We start from the raw sequence: 20,508 nt of genomic DNA, 5'->3' as shown, positions 1-20,508 counted from the left end.
TGTGCTCTGGCCGAACTTTTATACTCCAATTTATGGTGTGTGTCTTTGTATAACTGTTCTACAGATCTACATTTCTTTCCACCTCCGAACAACAAATCTTAGTTTGAAAAATAAATCCATTATTTTCTCGGCAGATAGCTGTAGTGCTCGATATCGATATTTATGCCCGCTGTCGACGTGATATTTCACACTAAAAAAATCGATTGCTGTTTTTTGTTTGTTCCATTCAGTTGTGTGTTACAGGGTGTTAGCAGTGGAAGTCAACAAAGAGAAAATTCCGTCCATTTTACAGTTTTCCTGGATAAAGGCGAAAATGCAAGCCAGGCAAGCTGAAATTGTGAACGGTGTATTCGTTTATGGTGCATTCCGTTCAGACCTTTTTGAGGTTAACCCTTGGTTGGGCACCCGGGTCTGGCCAGAAGTCGAAAACTTTGGACGTGAATTTAACATATTTCTGTTATAGCTAACGACTTGAGCTTCCAAGTAGCTTTACTTATCTTATCGATTTATGGATATAACCTTTTAAAAAGGATCCTTGAAAGTGCGAACAAAGTGCCCAACCGAAGATTTAGGAAAAGTGTCCAACGGAGAGCTAAAGAAAATGTCAATAAAGTCGAATTTATCGATAAAATCACGTTGTCGTTGCATCACCCTACTTTAGGTTAGGATAGGCTGACCATGCTAGGGTCCCACTTGCACAAAAATTCAAAATTTGTACGCTGTGATACCATACAGGGGGAGGGGAGGAGAAAAGAAGAAGGGAAGGAACCAGACAAGAAGGGGAAGATCGACCATAAACAGTTTTTAGCCATTTGTGCAAAATAAAGATTAAAAATAATGGATTTCCTTTTCTTCATATTAATATTTACATACCTCTTATGACAGAGTTTTTATAGCAAGGATGCACTTGTAGTGTAGTATTGATTGCTGAGGGGCTTCGCTGAGCGATGCCAAGTCAAGTGATCAAAGCATTTATCATACATTTTTTAGAAAATTGGTTTATTTGTAGACTAGAGTATAATAAGAAGTAAGCCGAAAAAATTTTATAATTTTGAGATATATTCACAGATGAAAATTTTGGCTTAGAATTTTGAATTCAGATATTTTCGGTTACTTTTAACATTTAAAAACGTTATACCTATACCTACCTTATACACCAATACATACGTACAAAATTGTTTCCTTTTTTAGCATAAAATATAACTTAAAAAAAAGATTTTTTTTTTACATAATGTTTTATGTATAATGTTTGTAGAAAAACTGTTTTTGTGTCATTCACGACAATTTTTTCATTCATAGTGGTATTCCACTAACTTTTCGAGTTATTTTCAAATATGTACAATGATTCAAAAAAAAATTTTAAAGAGTATAATTGTTTTTGTAAAACATAAAAGCAGGAAAAATTAAAAAAAAAAACGAAGATATTTTACTTTCGGAAAGTCCATACTAAATTTTGCAATACGGAGTAAATTTAAAATTTTTTTTTTCGAAATTTTTTTAAGTTAATTTTTTTTCTTTTATTTTTTTGTAGCTTCGCGAGAACTATCGATATCAATAACGAGGGTTAAATACCTAAGAATAGACAAAGCTTAGAATTAGAACAAAGCTTCCAAGTTGTGGAAATTTAGTTTGAAAAAAAAGTCTGTACGCGAAGTTCATAAAGCGAAGTGTTGAAGAAGAAACCTAAATATCGATTCGTTGACCTTCTCAACTTGTTGACCTTTGTCCTCCGACTATGTGGACAATTTTAAGTAAGGATTTTGGCTCAGGTGCCTATGAAATACAGCTCGTGCAAGAGTTGAAGCCAAATAACCATGGGTTGAGTCGCATTTTTGCTGATTGGCATCATTTAGTTTTATTGCGCAGATTTATAGCAAATAGTAATCAAACATTGGAATGATCGAATGCACAACTTAACTCCTAGCCGTGGTGGAAATATGTCGGCTATCGCATTTAAAAAATTAATATGATGAAATTATCTACCAGATTGTAATCATAAAAAAAATTGATTCCAACAATATTTTTGTTTTTTATATGGTTTTTTTTTTAAGCTCTCAAGTTTTTTAAAAAACACTCGATGGATAGGAGACATAGCACCCGCTCAAAATTTCGAGTTTATTCTATCCTATATCTAAATTTACAACTCCTTATAAGAAATACTTAGGTTAGTTTAGGTTGTTGTGCATTTGGGGTAATCTTAAGGTGGCGCAAAATTAATAACTGCATCGAAAGATTTATAATTTTTGCCAATTGCGTTGTAGGTCAGACAATTTTGACACTTGTGAACTGAACTGTTGGTGGCACAAAATTAATTTAATCAGCTTGTCGGAAAATTTATAATTCTCAAGCTCTTAAAAAATCAGGCGTTAGTACTCTTTAAGGGAACAGATACTTGTAAACGGCCATATTTTCCCTGATTTTCATTAAAACTATTTATGAATGAATCAATAATTTTTTTTTTCAAAATTGGCATACAGTTTATTTATACATTAAACTAATATACATCTTTTTTTTGTTTTAGTCATTTAAAATGGCGGATGTACACTCAATTCTTCCAGGAAAGTCGCAACGGGGCTTCTCAATCGGCGGGCATTGTAGCAGCGGCGTCAGTGACCTCAATACAAAAAACCAAAAATTTGTTTGTTTACTAATATCATAATTTCTATATGAATTAAATGGAAAAAAAATTCGCGGAATAAAATGTTAAAAAAAAAATGAACTTTGAGGCGAATTTTTCTACTATTTTTGCTTCGAAAAAATTATTTTTTCGAAAAATTTTCGAAAACTTGTAAAATCACATAGAAAGTAATATCGGAAAAAAGATGTGTGCAAAATTACAGGGAGATCGGTCAATAACTTTTCGAGTTATCGTGTACGCCAATTCGAAAAATATAGTTTTGAGAAAAATGCGTCAAAAGTTTGAATTTTTTCGAAATTTTACAGGTATCTGCCCCTTTAATCTTCAGTATTAGACATATTTATGTAACTGTGGTGGCATAGAAAAAAAGCTTAAGTCCAATAAGAAATGAGATAGTCGCAGTCCATCGCTATCAATTCACCCAGGGCTGAGATTACTTTACTTTTCAATTAGTAGCTTAACATTTTAATGAAATTAGCAATAAAATATGATAATAGAAACCTAAAAATATATAATAAATCCAGTCCAAAATGAAAATATCGCAAAACTGTCGTTTTCAACTTAAGCTCTTCTTCCACATAGCCAATCACACATTTACGGGTATATAAAGTAATAATTGGCATTTTTTTATTACACGCATTCGCTGACATTGACCATGAAAACACTCAACGCAGTCCTACAACTAAAAATACTCGATACTGGCTTCAAGTGCTCAGAACTGGCGCTGCGTGACGCTGATCAGACGCACTTGATACTTGAACGAGTAGCTTTTGGCGTCTGGCCAAAGAACACTGTCATTTGTTCCAACCTGTGTGCGTTTCCACGCACACACGAAAATTCAAGCGGCAGCGTTACTTTAAACGGTTAGAATTTATACATTTTTTATTTGATTTCTGCATTCGCCTTCCGAGTAAGCATAAAATTATTTAATTGCTAGTTTATGATTAAAAAAAATGTATTTTGTTTTTGCAATTTTATAATTTTTCATGGAAGTTTAAGCGAACGTTTGCTGTCGAAAGCACTGAATTAACTCTTTTGCATGTGCGGCGTTGTCCAACCGCCTTATTAACTAAATATTGGCTAAAACGTGAATTTTACTTTTTTCCCGTATTTGTATTGCCAAAAGCGCTTGTACATATAGATATAAGTTTGCATGTTTGTTGGTATATGCAAACAATAAATAATAAATAAATTTATTTTCGCATGCCAATTTCTCTCTCAGGTTACCCATTTATTTTGCCGCTAAAAACCATGGTAAAATTTTGTTTTGCAAAGTTTGGCCAAAGGGGATCCTACTCTCCCTTCTTCCTTTAGTGCAATAGTTTATGCAGAGGAAAGATATTATTTTACATTAAATGAGAAGTTTGCAAAATTTACTCAAAACGGTTATAAAATCTTTAAAACTTTTCCAGTCTCAGAATCCTCCAAATTTTTATATACGAAAGAAAAACCCAACATCGTCAACAAACAAACATTTTCAAAAATCAATGCGATTTTTCAGCCAATTGAAACTTCTTTTAAGGGGTTAGAGGTATCCAGAATTTTCAAAAAATTTGATTTTTTCTTTCCACTTTCTTAAAATATAATATCTTAGAAATATTGTTTGTAAACTTGAATTGAATCCGACAAATACTTTTCGAGTTATTCAACAATTAACAAAGGGCTCTCGAGCGCTCCGGAGCGTTCGTATGCTGAAAAAATGAATGCAAGTGGCAGATAAGCGCGCTAACGATAATACTCGAGAAGGTAGAATGATATGCTATTGGAAGCTGCTATGACGGCTGAAGAACTGCTAAATGGCCCCGGAATAGATGACTCAGTATAAATAATTAAATAATTCTCATAACTCTACATAAATCGATAGCAAAACTTTAAATGCGTTTTTCTCAAAACTATGTTTTTTGCACTGGTGATCACTGTAACTTAAAAAACGCTTGGTAGATTTCACTAAAATTTATACTGGTTTTAAAAAACTGCCTGATTGAAGAATTTTTTTTCAATAATTTCGATTTGTTTAAACACTTAATTGTCGTTTTTTTTCGAAAAACTTAAAAATATTTCCAGTTGTTAATTTTCAAAGAAAAAGCTTCGATCATAATTTCTCTTGTCCGATTGATTTTACATAAATTCCCAAAGACTTGTGATGATCACCGCGAGGGACTTCTGGAGAAACGGGATCCACACAAACAGCGATAACTTTTACAACTATAAATTTGTTTTTTTTTTTTTTTTAATTTTGCTAAAGTCAAGTCGAAGCATGATGTATTAGTTGTATGTTCCCTATGACTAGCAAAAAAAAATTATTGAAAATCATCATTTTTTCGGGCCACTGACTACCCCTAACCCCTTAAAAAAAAGTTCGAAATTTTGATGCAAATTTCTTAAATTTTTCTAATTTGCGTTCAGGCTGAAAATTAAATTTGGAAGGATTTTGCAGAAGAATGGATTTCGAGCCACTTGCAAATTACACTTATTTACACAAAAGTTCAATGGGCCATAAAACTGCATATTCGAAATTTTTCTAAAAGTTCTAATTACAAGTTATTAAATTTGACGAAAGTTTGTATATTTTCTTTTTTAATTAGCGAAAAGATTGAAACTTTGATTTAGAAGGGCCTTGTAGCAGAATAACCTATTTTAAAAACAAAAAAAATCGGGTGTAGCGTAGTACAAATAACAGAAGTGAAACTTTCAGGGCAGACAAAGAAAGAGGGAGAGACCTGAGAGATAATGAGACAGAGAGAGAGAGAGAGAGAGAGAGAGAGAAAGAATATATATCTAAATAAATTCACTACATTTGCAGAGATTACAAATAGACAAAATTTACAAAAAACGGAGAAGGCAACAACGCGCACTACTCCGAGCGTTTATCACCCGCACAAACGGAGCGATTCCAGGACGGCAGCAACGGCACAAATTACCGCAAGGCAATACCAATAAATCCGACGCCGGAATGGATAGAACTTTATAGTACTTTATATAGCACTTTATATATTTCCTACAAGTTTGCACCAAGAAACGAGCGCCAAAAAGTAGGCAGTGTTATTTCTTACTAGAAATTAGCAACCACAAGGAAAAACTCAGGAAAAATAACCTAAAGTGTATCTAAGATATATATAAGATATAGCCCTCTCTCTCTTCTTTTCCTCTACGTTATATCTTCTTTCTCTCTCGTGGAACGAAAAGGCCCAAAACGTGGCATGGCCTTGACATTTTACAACGCCTAAGAAGTTTCACTTCCTCAAATATTGAAATTATGTGAGCCGCTAATAAATTCTTAAAACTTGTCAATGTGTTCTTATGATATAGTTTTTTTAAGCGGAGTTAGTCAAAATAGTGTGTTTAAAAATTGGAAAACCAGTGATATTTCAAAGATCTCAACGTTTAGTCAGCAGACTGCTTATTGACGCCAACGTAAATTGTGTTATATTTAGAATACATTCTGTCAAAAGAAATATCGGGAATTGTTCATTTAAAAAGCGCGTGTTACACAGATGTCTAAGTTTTTTCTGCTGGAATGTTACTGTCAACTGTCCTCTATAGTGTCGCAGAGTTTGAGGTGATCTGTTAATTAACTTACTCATGGCATTTAATTATATCAGTCCACCGCAGCTGTGCTCTGCGATTTTCACTATAAATAAAAATATCGAACAAAGAATTTGTCTTATCTTTTGAATGTTCCGTTTTGAATGGGATTTCGTGTGCCGAATCGTTGAAAATGTTGCAGAAAGTCTATGGCGAGTTTTATCAAAAACACGGTACACGGGTGTACGAGTGGTATAAGGCTTTTGCAGAGGACCGAGAAGTCGTGAAAGATTTACCCGGATCAGGTCGCCCATCAATGTTTTCAACAGATGAAAACAAAGTCGTCAACAAAGTCAAGAAAATGGTGTTGGAAAACCATCATTTAAGCTTGAGGGAGCAGCTCGTTACCTTAGCGTGTCTCACGAATCAATTCGCATCACCTCACACCATCCACTGGGCAACAGACGGCAAGGCGCGAGGCTACTCGACTCGTTGCAAGAGAGTTGTCATGTGTGAACACGACGGGCAACAGCAATAGAGAATTCAGAAAGTTGGAGCAACAAAATTTGCGGCCTAATAAACTTGCCTAATATCTGAAAACAAAGATTTGGGAGCATTGAATATAGGGAGATATATCGGTTTTTTGAAGTATAACCGTACGCGCTAGTGGCGAATCTAGTTTGATAAATTTGTTAATGCTTTGACATGAACATTTTTCGTCCACCGAGCAGAGCCCACACATGGCGCGCAGAGAAGTGGCGCATCGAAGACGCCCAATATTAGCATTCTCTACTGCCAGAAGGCTCGTGATGCGCATTTAATGGATACTGTGCTTCACACAGAAATGTTATAGACTAAAAAAAAGCTAAGAAATTATATCAAATACCATAATTTCGACAAATTTTGTGTTTTATTTACAGAAAAAAATATGCGGTCCCATTGCATCACCCCTTATACCTTTTACTCTTTCATTAAAGCCCGAAGGCATCGTTCGAATTTCCATTGAATTCTTTTCACAAATTAGCAATTTTATATGCTGAAATATTTATTTGCATGCATGGAGAAGTGGGAAACTGAAAATGAATAAAAAAAAATGTAAAAAGTGTGCAGGGGCATAACTCCCGATCAACGAGTTAAAGTGGCTTAACTCCAACCACAGAAACTCAATTAGCCCACGAGCAATGCCCCATTAGGCAATCACAGTTAAACAGTTACACAAAATATTGGCAAATAATTAGTTTATCTGTATGGCGGCAAAAGCTGAGTTTGCCATCAGTGGCTGGGGCCAAAGCGGCTAATGAATACTGCAAATGTACGCGAGCAGCTAATGAAATATAGTCGTTCACGCTCCAATTGGCCAGTGTAAGTGATTAGACGTGTTTTACAATGCATTTTTCTTTTGTAAATAAAAGCTAGCGGGTAAAGCAGCTGTAGTGCGAATTAAAAGAAATTATTAGGAGTTTCGATTGCGCCATTTTAATAACTAAATAAATTGGAATTTTTGTATGAATTCAACTTAGGGAGAGCTGTAAACAAAGCAATATAAATACACAATTATAAGTATGTATATGAATAACAGTAAATAATTGAAAACAATTTCTGCATTAACTGCGAAACCGCCTGAAGGAATTTCCCTGACTCAGCTGGTCCACAAAAAGCAGATACAGAAATAATATTATATTATTTTATTTAATTTATTTTTTTATTTTTGGGAATCTGTGTGTCTTGTGTCTAGTCCGCCTCTTTTATGTTGTAACAAACGAGTACTCGTATGTAAGTAGGAACACGCACGCCTTCGCCCAAAAACGTCGCAAAACGAAAAACATTTTTTTATCACGTTTTTTCTCGCTTTGCCAGCGCAACGATTGCGTCACAAATGGCAACGCCATCACTGCCGCAGCGCCAACAGCCGCACCTCGTCGGTGCACAAATTTACCTGTATGCCAGTTAAAAAGCATTAGCACATTCGCTGCTAACATATCGGTCACCGGCTACACCAAGCCGACAAACCGCCTAACCGCCAAACTAACAGCCCAGCACAGACCCCCAAATGTATGAAAAACAAATAAAGCTGTTGAAAATGAAAACAAACAGCGTTGCGAGGCATGCGAATCTGGCCAGTTGATAGTGGATACACACAAATATATTAGCGATGGCAAAGCTCGCCGTTTCGAGAGCCCGAAGTGTTGGGTATATTTGAGTGCAGTGATTAGTTGGTATTAATTCCAGGGTGACTTATTACATGGTTTTTGTTTTTGTTTTTGTAGTCAAGTCTGATACATCAATTCACAATTTTACAAAAATTTTGCTCAACCCGAATAAACGCAAATAATTATGAAAGAGGCTATCGCCCAGACTAACTTTGGCGAAGACAGTACTAGTATTCTTCTTCTCCTTCATATTTTATTATAGGCTTTGCCTGTTTTTTCCTTACACAAAAATTAGAATACATACATATTTAAACGCTGGAGTTTTCATATATACATTGATACATAAATACATTTTAATATGTGAGAAATTACACGTAAATTGTTGTACATTCCTTTACAGTATAAAGCATAAACCTCATTTCATTGCTATGTTTCATTTTCTGTTGAAGTAGATATCCCATCATTTTTGTAGTCTTCCTGATCGTCTTCTTCCTTCTGGTATCCTATCTCGAGCTATTTTTATCAACCGATTGCTAGGGGCTCGAATCAAATGTTCGTTCCATGCTCGTGTTCTGGCTCTCACGATTTTTACAATGTCCCAATTTCTCGGCACTGCTCTTCATATTTTTTTTTTCAAAATATCAATATTGGTATATTTTTCCGTCGATAAATTCCAAATGTCCGACTCCTGCTGCAGCTATGTTTAATGGTTCTTATAGTACTCAACTCATCTCAGAAGATGACCTTCCGTCAGAAGTCAGTTGGTTTGTCCACATACGCTTTGGCAAACTCTAAGCGCTTTCTCCTATTAATTAAATTTATGTGCGGCTTCTCACGAGGAGTTTATGAGCTAAAGCTATATGTATTTATCGACTGTTTCCGAGGGCACCTCCTTGTCAATGTTGCGACCTAGCTCTGACGCAATCTGCACTGCGCTACAAAACGGATTCTTGTCCACCAGATGCTTTATTGTGCGCCTGTCACTATCGGAAAGTGCAGGTGGCCGGACGGATCTTTTGTTATTTTTAATGCGCCCTTCGTATTTGGATCGCCCAATGACAGTCTGAATAGAGGATTTGGTTCTACCCATAATCTTAGCTATCTCTGCATAAGATTTTTGCTCTTTTATGTAGAGATGCAGGATCTTTCCACGACCATCGAGTGATAACTCTTTTCGAGGCATTTTGTCTATAAAAATCAAATATTTTGGCCAGCTTAAGCAAAACACGCCAACTATAATGAATTTACTCATTACTGCTCACATTTTTCAAAAATCTCCGTTATTTCTAAGAAAAACGCTGACGCCAGACAACGCAAGAAATTAAGAGTACGTAGACTTTTGTCGACGCAAATATTTGAGTATGTTTACATTCGTTGGAATAATTTAAGACTAAATTTAAAAGTAATTGTTTTTCTTTTGTAGCCTAGAAGAAAATATAATATATTAGTTTGCATCACAGTTTTTTAAATTTAACAAAAATTTGGCCAAGTTACAGGGTGATTTGTGCAAATATAATATAACAAGAGTAAAGTGACTTAAGTGGCACACTGTACCTGTTTTTGAAAAAATGGGTTAAATAGTCACATAATGGTGGGATTCATGTATCATTGAATTTTACTAAAAGTCTTCCAAGACGAAATTTAAGAAAACTCAATATTTGAATTGGATTTACCATATTATTTAATATAGCATTTGATCAATATTGCGGAACTTTAAGGGGGGAGCCTGGTCTAAAAATTGTATCTCGCGATTTTTTTTAAGGAAAAAATTAATTTAGCACTGCAAAGTTTTTTCTATCTTTTCATGAACATTTAAAAAGTTTTTTGTACTGGTTAAAATAAGTTGAAAAAAATGTTTAACATAGAAATTAGTAGAGCGCTGCAACGCTGGAGTTTCCAACTGGCATACAAGATTCAGCTCGTAATTATTATCTAAAGCAAAAAATTCAAATGGATTTCTAATTAAATTCAAATGGATCTAATTATCATGATTTTTTATTCTAGATGAACTAAGAAAACTAAGAGAAATTCCAAAATTTCAACTTTTTGGAGGTTTTAAAGAAAAAAATGCCTTTCTATAAAAAAAAATTCACTTCAACTTGGTATAAAAATCTTGAAAAATTTTTTTTATCTATTTTGTTAGTTTAATTAGAAGAGAATTTAATACTGAAGGGAACAAGCTATGATTCATATCAAAAGGTTCATTCGTTTTTTTTTCATTCATGTACGCCAATTCAAAGAAATCATAAAAATGAAAAGTCGAGAAAAGAAGATAAAGTTTGTACTATAGCTGTCCGGTCACAGCGTAACTACCTAACGCTCGCCTACCTCTGGCTTTGTATCTACGGAAATATTGAGAATTAGGCTCTGTAACTTTGTGTATATTCTGAAATATATTAGGAATCGCTTAAAATGAAAAAAAAAAATAAATTTTTTTGACCTTACAAACCAGGCTCCCCCCTTAATACACTGTAAAAAAATTGTGACCCGTTAGACCAAAACTCAGTTGGGGTTTTACTATTCAACATGAGTACTTTCATTTGCAATTGGTTTGGCTTGGGCCCGAGGTGGTGAGCTGAAAATTGTCGCACTGGGTTATAGATATGTTTTCATTGTTCATTTTGTATCCAGCCAGTGGCCTTACCTCTAAGATAATTTTATCCATAATAAGGTTAATAAGTTGTGGACTAAAGCAGTCACCTTGCCGTATTCCGGTAGCACAATTAATGCTTTTAATATATTTATTTATTTCTGTTTAGCACGTGGTATTGAGATCGCTGATGACTGGTAAGTTTTGATGAGGCGCCTTTCTTTCTTTTAATATTTGCAGTTCATTCTCAAGGTTGACTCGATCAAACGCTTGTTTAAGATCAACAAAACACGCAAAAGCAGAATTATCGAACTCGATTGACTTTTCTATAATTTGTTGTAAACTAAATATAATTACAATCCGTTGAGGACCTAAGTATGTGTTTTGAAGAAAGCCTTGCTGCTCCTCTTGTTCTTGTAACTAAAGATGAAGTTGCGACAACAAAATTTTAGTCAAAAGCTTTTGAACTGAGATTAGCAGGTTTCTATTGCGATAATACTGTGGATCATCTGTTTTGCCTTTTTTTTAACGCTTTATTTCCACTCTTCCGGTATTTTTTTCATTTTTGAATGAAATTTCGAAAAGATGTGCATACTGTTGAAGAAGATACGCTCAACCACATTCAATCATTTCATTTGCAATACTGTCAGGACCAGGAGCTTTTCTATTCTTGAGCATTTCTATTGCAAATTCAAGTTCCTTAGTAGTTAAGTTTATATCTCTAGATTAATAATTATAGAAGGGCGCGCTTGCATCATTGTGGTGTCATTTTTGTATAATTCTATAAAGTATGATTCCCATTTATTAATTTGTATCGGATGTATTTTTATTGTTTCATACTCTTCTATCTTCTGAATTCTTAATATTTTCCATGCATATCACTTTCCATGGAGTTTGCGAAACTTTCCCAGCACGATTCTTTTATTTCTCTTAGTCTATGATTGGTTAAATTTCTTTGTTCAACGTAGCGTTCTTTGCTTTCGACTGTTTTTGCTGTCTTGTAGTCAAAAATGTCTTCTTTTGCTGTTCAGTTATCCATTTTACTTCTTCGGTTGGCCTTAGCAATGCTTAGTAGCCGTTTGCCTAGAGCTTCTTCTGACGCTTCCAAAATGCATTCGGATCAACATTTTCGTTTACGTTATTCTTCGTAATTTTACGCGAGAATCTGTTCGCTAGACAAACCTTAGTACTTTCGTGATAAAGAGCTTCTACGTTGTACTTTTCTATTTTTCCCTTCGCTTATTTTTTTATATATTTTTATATACATGAAGCCAATTCTTATCTCACATAATACCAATTTGTGGCCCTGTTTTAATCCAATTTTTTATTTAATTACGGTGGGCTATAATTTTAACATTTTTTATCGAAAATATCAGGTATAAAATGACTTCAAATCAAGCCCCTTCCCAAGGACAGAACTAGTCTGAGGGTGGTGAAACATTTTATAACATTTTTGCTGAAAGTGCAATTAATTTATCGAAAATATTGGATATAAAATGACTTCAAATCAATGTTTTTCCCTTTCCAAAAGCAATATTGGTCCGATGGCGGGTTAAAATACTAATATTTCGGTCAAAAGTGCAATTAATTTTTTTTGATATCCTCGCTCACTCCGCTCGGGAATATAGGCCCTCGACAAGACTCTGGGCTATTGCTTTTTCGCCGTCCAATGTGATTCGTCATCTGCTAGCTCGCGCAACATCGACCTTCTAAAAATGTTTTTTGGTCGACCGCTACCTCTGCTCCCTTGCGCGTTCCCGTCCAGTGTCATTCTCGTGTTGCTATTTGGTGGTTTTCTAAGCGTGTGACCTATCCGTTGATCTCCACAGCGCACCGGTGCTGATGGTGTTTGGCCAGAATATTTTGCAGGTGATGCGGAGGTATTCGTTAATGAAAGATTGTAGCCTCTGTGTGTTGGAGACCAACCATGTTTCACTTCAGTGCGGATTATTGGCAGTTAGAGCGCCTGGAGATTTGCGAACTCGCCCATACTGTATGCCTGCAGTTGACATCTTCGTCTGCTGCACCATCTGTCGTGATAGTGCAGCCGAGGTAGCAAAAGCTTTTGACAAATTCCACCGGACACCCGTTAACCATTATAAGGTTTGCTTTATTGTGGTTGACTCTTCTAGTCTTTGTCTTGGCGATGTTGACCTCCAGTCCGACTGTGCGTGACAGCGTGACTAGTCGGTCCACATTCGCTTGCATGTCTGTGCGTTTGTGAGAGAGGAGGTAGATGTTATTGGCGAAGTCCAGGCCCTCAAAACCTCCTTACGATGACTTCTATGTAACCTTTTTGCCTTTATGGTTGGTTCGGTTTAGGTTCAACTTCTGCTGAAATTTACAGAAGTTCACTTCGATTCGGTTCGGTTTAAAAAATGATATTCGTTCTTTCTTTAGTTTTAATTGAAATCCAGTTTGAATGTTCCAACCATCACAGGCTGCACTGAAGATAAAAATCCCGAAAGCACGGGAATATCCACTGACTATCTATTAACATTATCATCACTAGTGTACATATTCACATGATAGCCCAGTCATTGTCTGCAGCAAAACAACTGTTGCGCATGCGCTTTGTTCCCAAGACAAACGAACAGAGAAGCGGTTTCGTGGTTTTGCCGTTTTCTAGACAATCGACAACTCGTACTTGCACACATTGCATTTAACGCGTGGCTTATTTCACAGCTGATTGGTAATTCAGACGTACAAATGCATCGCACACATACGTACACGCATGGGCATATGTGAAATACTCAAAGTGTCGTGATTGCACACAGGAGTGCCGCAAACGGTTGGTAGGCGGATAAATTTGCGAAATACATTTTTCTCTACATATCCAAATATCTCTTCCTTTGCCTTTTGTTTGTCAATATAACCAGTTTCGCGCTGATTTATTTGTTTTAATTACAAGTAGGAAATGCCAATTTATGAGCGCTAAAAAAGTATTTTTCGTTGATTGATTATTTTTTCGGCTTTTGCTGATTGCTAATTGAATTCATAGTTCACGTTGAATTCAGTATTATCACGCACAATAAAATGTCTTAAGGAAGTATTTGAGATTATCAAATATTTATGCAAAAAAAAAAACTTCAGTCTTGGCTCGATTTAGTTTATAACAGACCCAAAATAGTACTTTTTTATTTATATCCATAATTTATTGTAATATTAGTTAAATATTTTAATAATTCAATATTTCTGTTATAAAATTTCTATAATTTTATCCTCTATTCGCCGCACTGAGCGATGTTTCTTTTTATCGGTTCGAAGTCTCACTAATAACTAAGAGGCAGTTAGTTTGTCGAGGGTGGCATCAGTGAATCTATATACTCTTAAAATATTATAAAGGTTTGTTTCACAGCAATAGGTGCTTTAAAATATTAATCATAGACTAACGAATGACTTCCCAAACAGTTCATACAGCGTCTCGAGATGGTACGCTCAGGTTGCCTGTGCAAGCAAATATAATCGAAAAATGTATGCACATATAAGAGCCGCCTAGCGTTAATTTAAAAATGTGTTTAGTACTTTTTGTGATACCCATCGTGTCGATAAGATGAGATGTTTCATATGAATACCCGCCGTCTTAACTGTCACTTTTTAGAAAAGCGAATGAGTGTTAACATAACAAATCCAGGCAAGCAATTATTTATTTCCTAAAAAATTTGGAAAAAAATAAAAAACAAAAGTTTTTATGTATTTTTTATCAATCAAACAAAAATTTTCCCTAAATAATTTAAAAAAAAAACTAAATTTTTTTTTTACAAATTAAATCAACAACTTAAAAAATAATTTTTTTTATTTTAAGGTATATTTTATTCTACCAAATTTTTTTCTTTTTTAATATTTTGAAAAAACAAAAATTCAAAAACCCATCAAAATAGTTAACAAAATATTTGTTACAATAAAATATACTTTAAATAATTTTTTTTTAATTTTTATTACTTTTTTTTAATATTTAATTTTTTGATTTTTGTATTTCATTTAAAAAAAATTTTAATTTTTGTGGAAATTAAATTAAAATATCAAAAAATTATTATTTTTACTTAAAAGTATATTTCATTCTACCAAGTTTTTTTTTAATATTAAAAAAAAAATATTAAAAAACAAATCAAAATAGTTAAAAAAAAATGTTTAGAATAAAATATTCTTTAAAACAAAATTTTAAAGAAATTGCTTTTTAATTATTTTTTTTTTAATGTTTATTTATTTTTTTTTTTCCTAACTTACCTCCTAACTTAAGATTTGCGCATGTGACGTCAATTATATTAGATTAGATTTGTGGAGGGTTGGTCAAGTCCAAGCGCTCATTCAGAAATACCATTTTACTACACCCGAATAGATTACAGTGGAGAAAAATAGAAAGATCGCGAATGTTTTGGGTTCATTGATGACGTTAAAGCGGTCCGGAAGAGGAAGAATATGAAATTTATCCATACGCAGAACATGGCGCCCCAACGTCTTCTATGGGTGGACTTCAGGAAGTCGTCAATCGATCCAGAATTGACACTTAGAAAGAATTCAGGGCTAGTGAAAAGTACCAAAGCACTTTTTATAGGATTCACCGAAAGGCCATGCAATTCGCACCAAGTCTCAATTTTGTTTAGAGCTGCCTGCCCTTAATTGCATTAGATTTCTAGTGACCGTCCTGAGAGTAGTACACACACATCGGGAGCATAAGCTTGGATGAGTTCAAATTCCAGCTGACTATTATTAAGTAGAGAGTCCACAATAAAACACCAAAGTAGGTCAAAGAGTGCACAGCCTTGAGGGCAGTCCTTCTCGACCTCAACCTTGAATCCATCTGACAATGATTTCTTCTACTCCATGTCGTCTGATAGAAGAACGCATTGAGTCAAGGGTAACATTGGCAAAATATCCACGAACACACCAAAAGTGCACTCTCTTGTCGCCAACCCTTTTCGATTATGCAAACGTACTCGAGCAGAGCCGATTCACTAGTTTACCGCTTTGATAAGCGAGTTGTCTTAAATTGAGCGGGTTGTGACTTAGAACGCTTTTCCTAATATGCTTCTCCACCATACGTTCCAGACGTTTACGCATAAACGATGTCAGGCTTATAGGTCTGAAAGTTTTCGATAAAGCATAATTGTATTTGGTGGTGTCCTGGTGTCCTGGTGTCCGCCGGGAGGTGCCCTTTCGCCCCTACTTTGGCTAGTTGCTATTGACGAAGTTCTGATAATGTCAAATGAAGGTGAGGTTAAGGTAGTAGCATACGCCGATGACTTGGTCCTGATGGCATCGGAACCGTTTCCCTCAGTCATGGCTGAGATTTTGGAAGGGTCACTGGTTGTACTCAGTCGCTAGGCTGCCACTTGCAGCCTCCGAGTCAACTCTGACAAAACGAAGCTGGTGCCATTTACCGGAAAATATACACCTCCACCCTTTCCACTTCCCAAATTAAACAAACACGTTTTCCCGCTTTCAGCGGAAGTTAGGTATTTTGGAGTGATACTTGACCCCAAACTGTAATGGAGGCTACACATTGAAAATAGGGTAAAGGAGGCCAGTGTAGCCTTCTACTCCTGCAAATCTATGTTCGGTAAAAAATGGGGACTTAAGCCACAGGTCGTGCTTTAACAATTTTAACATATACCTAGTTTGGTGGATAGCTCTTCGGAAGAGCTATAATAACACTAAACTGGGGAGGGTGTAAAGCACTGCATGCATTGGCATCACCGGAACAGGTAAAACTTACCCCAGTGCTGCCCTGAATGTCGTTTTGCACTTACTTCCCATCGACTTTCACGTTATTTCCATCGCAGCTCAAAGTGCAATCAGGTTAAAGAAGATTGGCCTCTGAAGGCAATCTCTCAAGGGACATGGTAGCATTTTCGGGCAGTTAACACTGTACTTCTCCGAACTTCGAACAGATCTCTCGATACGCAAACTAGAGTTTGAGGGTCGTGCTAGGGCAATATTTCCAAATAGGAAGGATTGGATCGAGGGGAAAATCTTCACCGTCTTCACTGACGGTTCCAGGACGGAACCGGTAGTCGGAGCTGGGTTTTCTCTAAATCAGCCAATTTATTTATCTCCTTTAAACTGCCGAACACTGCTAGTGTTTTTCAAGCATAAGTCTTTGCGATCCTACAGACTTGCAAAATGCTTAGGGAACGCGGGAGCGAGTCAAGCCGCGATTAAGGCTCTGACGACGCCATGGGACAGAACGAAATTAATAAACTCCTGTAAGGAGGAGATCAAATCTCTTGGGTGTGCATTTAACATTTCGCTGATCTGGGTTCCAGGATATAAGAAAATATAGGCAAATGAAATTGCTGATGAGCTTGCTAAGAAGGGGACTGAATTGGCCTCAGAGACCTCCTACCCGGGTATCGGCATCCCCCTGACAGTTTTTAAATGGGAACTGCACAAATTATTTCTCAGAAAACCGCAGAAAAGTTGGAGTTCCCTTTCGTCATGTACTATTTTGAAAACCCTTTGGTCCCAATACGATATACGAAGAACTCAGAAAGTCTTTTGGGCTCCTAGCCATTCAATTTCCAAACTCGTAGCTGTGATTACTGGTCACTGAACTACAGGCACACACGCGGAAAAGCTAGGATTACCATTTAACCCCCATTGCAGAAGCTGTGGGAGCCTTTCAGAGAAGGAGACTGGTGAACATTTTCTCTGTAAATGTCCGGGTTGGCAGCTAGACGATTAAAGTCACTGGGCGCTCCTTTCTTCGGGCAGTGCGCCAACCTGAATCCCATCAATCAACAGCTCTTGCTGGCTATAGATATCAGCCTGCTGACGGTCTCATAATGGTATCAAGACGGCGCTTAGGTGCTACTTGAGGAGTGCCAGACTGGCACTTCAACCATTTCACCTACCCATCTACCTATAGCTATATTTGTCTTTGCCTGGATTTGGGACAAAGACAACTTTCAGCAGACGCCACGATTGTGGAACAAAACATTATTTTCCGAACATCCATTAGTTGTTCTCCGCCTCGCTTGAGCATGATTGGGTAACTCCCATCGGGTACTCGAATGACGAGAAGACGAAAGTACTTAAAAGAAATGAATTTTCTAACATGAAAAGTGAAAAAAGTTTACTAAGCCATAATTTTCCATTGAAAAATTTCCTGAAATATTACTAATTTCCGCTTCAATATTTGCGTTTGCGTACTTTCCAAAAAAAAAAAAAAATCATTAACGAACTCGAAAAATCAGATTTAAAGGCTTAATAAGTTCAACAACATTTTGTCAATTAGCAAACCACTCGATTGCACACATGTTCAAGTTCATTGAAATCCATGTATGTGTGTGTGTGTGTATGTATGCACATAGATGTGTGTAAGAGCTGGTGAGCCAGGGATTGGCGCAGCATCACGTTGATCGGTTGGTGATTTTGCACGTGCAGCAAAACATGATTTAGTTATGTACGTCCATGGCTGAGGAGTGTTTAACAGCATTTCACAAGTTGTAATGATCTCCATTCTGCCACAATTACACAAGACACAAAACAAAAAAACAGAAAATATGAGAGCCATAATTACTTTTAGTCATTTCCATAAAATATCAGTCGGTCACTGATGACTGTCCCAAGCGCATGAGCCAGCAAAAACTGAATTGTATTTGCATAACGCTTACGAAAACTAAATTAAAAATGCAAATTAAGTTGAAGCCCGTGAGTGGAGTAAAGTTTACTGATCTCGCATAATGAGAAAAATTTTAAATGAAACAATTTTAGAGATAAGCAAATATTTATCTAGGGAACTTACCAGTTGCAAAGTGGGGCGTAGAACTTTTTTTTTTATTTTATTATTTTTTTTAAAAGGTGATGCTTTCTGGTTGCAGCAGCCTGAACACTAGCGAAATATTTTTTTACTGCCGCCTGTAACTTTAAGCACTTCCAAGCAAATCTAAGCAATTTCTTATGACCTCCACGTTTACGAATAGAATTCAATCGGCTTTCAACAACTTCACTTTCTTCACTTGCCTCAATTCCCTCAATTCCCACAATTTCACAATTTTATTATATTTTCTATGACTTTTTACCGACCCACTTTTTAAATGTCTCATAAATATGGCTTCACACTACTGCTTTGCAATTAGCTTAAAACAATAATTTATGCTCTCGATGATCTCGCAACACTTCGGCCAACGCATGCGCGCGCTCTGCTCACCTCTGGCAAATCGGTTAGTGCGGTTGGTCAATCAGTCGGATGCTATACACAAAAATGGAATGCACGTAAATTCAAAGGCTATTTATTTTCTTGTATTTGTATTTCTTCACTTGCGTCTTTTGCTTCACTACGCTTCGCGTGAGCTATTCACTTTTACACTTTCAGTGCGCATGCGCGGGCATCACCAACAGACGAGTGTGCGCCACTAGAAGACCCGAATGAATCTGGCAACAGCTGGTGCGGGTCGTATTAACGTTTGTGGCTAAAAGCGTTTCGCATGTGTTGAATTGAGTGCAAGCTGTAGTGCATGAAGCTTTTTGAGTCAGTTTTTGAGTGGATTGAAAATTTGTGGGTGGTAATTGTTGGCAGTTAAATTTGAATGAAATGTTGTTGGAAGTTCGCTTTAAACCCTAGTTTTTATTTAAATTTTGTGTTTCGTGAATATTCGAGAATGTAAATAATTTTAATAGTAGAAATTGGCAAAGAAGTGTTCATTATTTTAAATTATTAATTTATTTTTTTTTATTTTTTTTTCTTTTTTATAATTTTTTTTTTAATTTTTAATTTATTGTATTTCTTTATTTAGTTATTTACAATAGCTATTTATTGAGTCCCGATTACTCTTACAGACTAACAGTTACCCATTAAAATGACTGGTTGTATCAAATCTTCGCAAAATTTTCTCTTTTAATTTCTTTTAATATTTTATGACTATTTTCAGTTTCATTTATTTAATAAAATTCTATATTATTTTGACTTCCCAATTCTAAATTCTAATATAAATATGAAAATACAAATTTAAATATGAAAACTTCTCAGGGACTACTTCAATCCATCACTACAGTGACGAAAATTCAAAATTCGATGAAAATTTAACTACAGTTTCTTCCGAAATTGTCAGAGTTTTGCATATTGTGGCACATTTTTATTTTCTTATTGGTAATTCTTGCATATATTTGAAACACAGACAGAAAAGCGTTTACGGACATTTTACAGATTATGCGTTTCGCTAAAGGAAACAAACAGAGTTTACGGTTGCAAGCGAATACATTTGCTTTGGTATGAAATGCTTGGAATTCATTCTTTGAAAATTGCCTGCAAATAAAACTTTGTTCGGAACAAAATTATGGTTGGCATCTGATCTACAAGGTAAATTAATTAAATATCAATGGATGCCCGTATTTGGGAAATAACAAAACACAACAGTTTTTAATTCATTTGGGTTGGTTTGTTTTCCTAAAATTAGTTGAACCAATCGCTGGCGCGGAAAGAAATGTTACGACTGATTACTTTTTTACCAGCAAATAAGCGGAACTAAATTATAAGAAAAACGGACCTTTACCCCATTTTGCGTCTGAAATTTATAAAACCGATAATTTTACTTTGACGGTACATAAAATTAAGTCATCTAAAGAAGTAATCCTTAATAGGTTTTATCAGGCGAACTTTCCGC

The 20,508-nt window shown here is 35.6% G+C and overlaps 1 protein-coding gene across 1 annotated transcript in view; it reads right to left on the bottom strand.

Annotated features, from left to right (window-relative positions):
- The window catches only part of LOC129240867 (putative mediator of RNA polymerase II transcription subunit 12), a 123,613-nt gene extending 104,915 nt beyond the window's left edge, over window positions 1-18,698 (bottom strand). Inside the window, exon 1 of the mRNA XM_054876910.1 lies at window positions 18,651-18,698. The gene's annotated coding sequence lies outside the window, so the exon portion shown is untranslated. The remainder of the gene's footprint in view (window positions 1-18,650) is intronic.
- Window positions 18,699-20,508: the final 1,810 nt, after the last annotated feature.

The sequence above is a fragment of the Anastrepha obliqua genome, chromosome 1 (genome assembly GCF_027943255.1).
Source record: "Anastrepha obliqua isolate idAnaObli1 chromosome 1, idAnaObli1_1.0, whole genome shotgun sequence".
In the NCBI taxonomy this organism is placed as follows: Eukaryota; Metazoa; Arthropoda; class Insecta; order Diptera; family Tephritidae; genus Anastrepha; species Anastrepha obliqua.
Note: the sequence above shows the minus strand (reverse complement) of the source record. Positions and strands in the feature narration are given on the sequence as shown.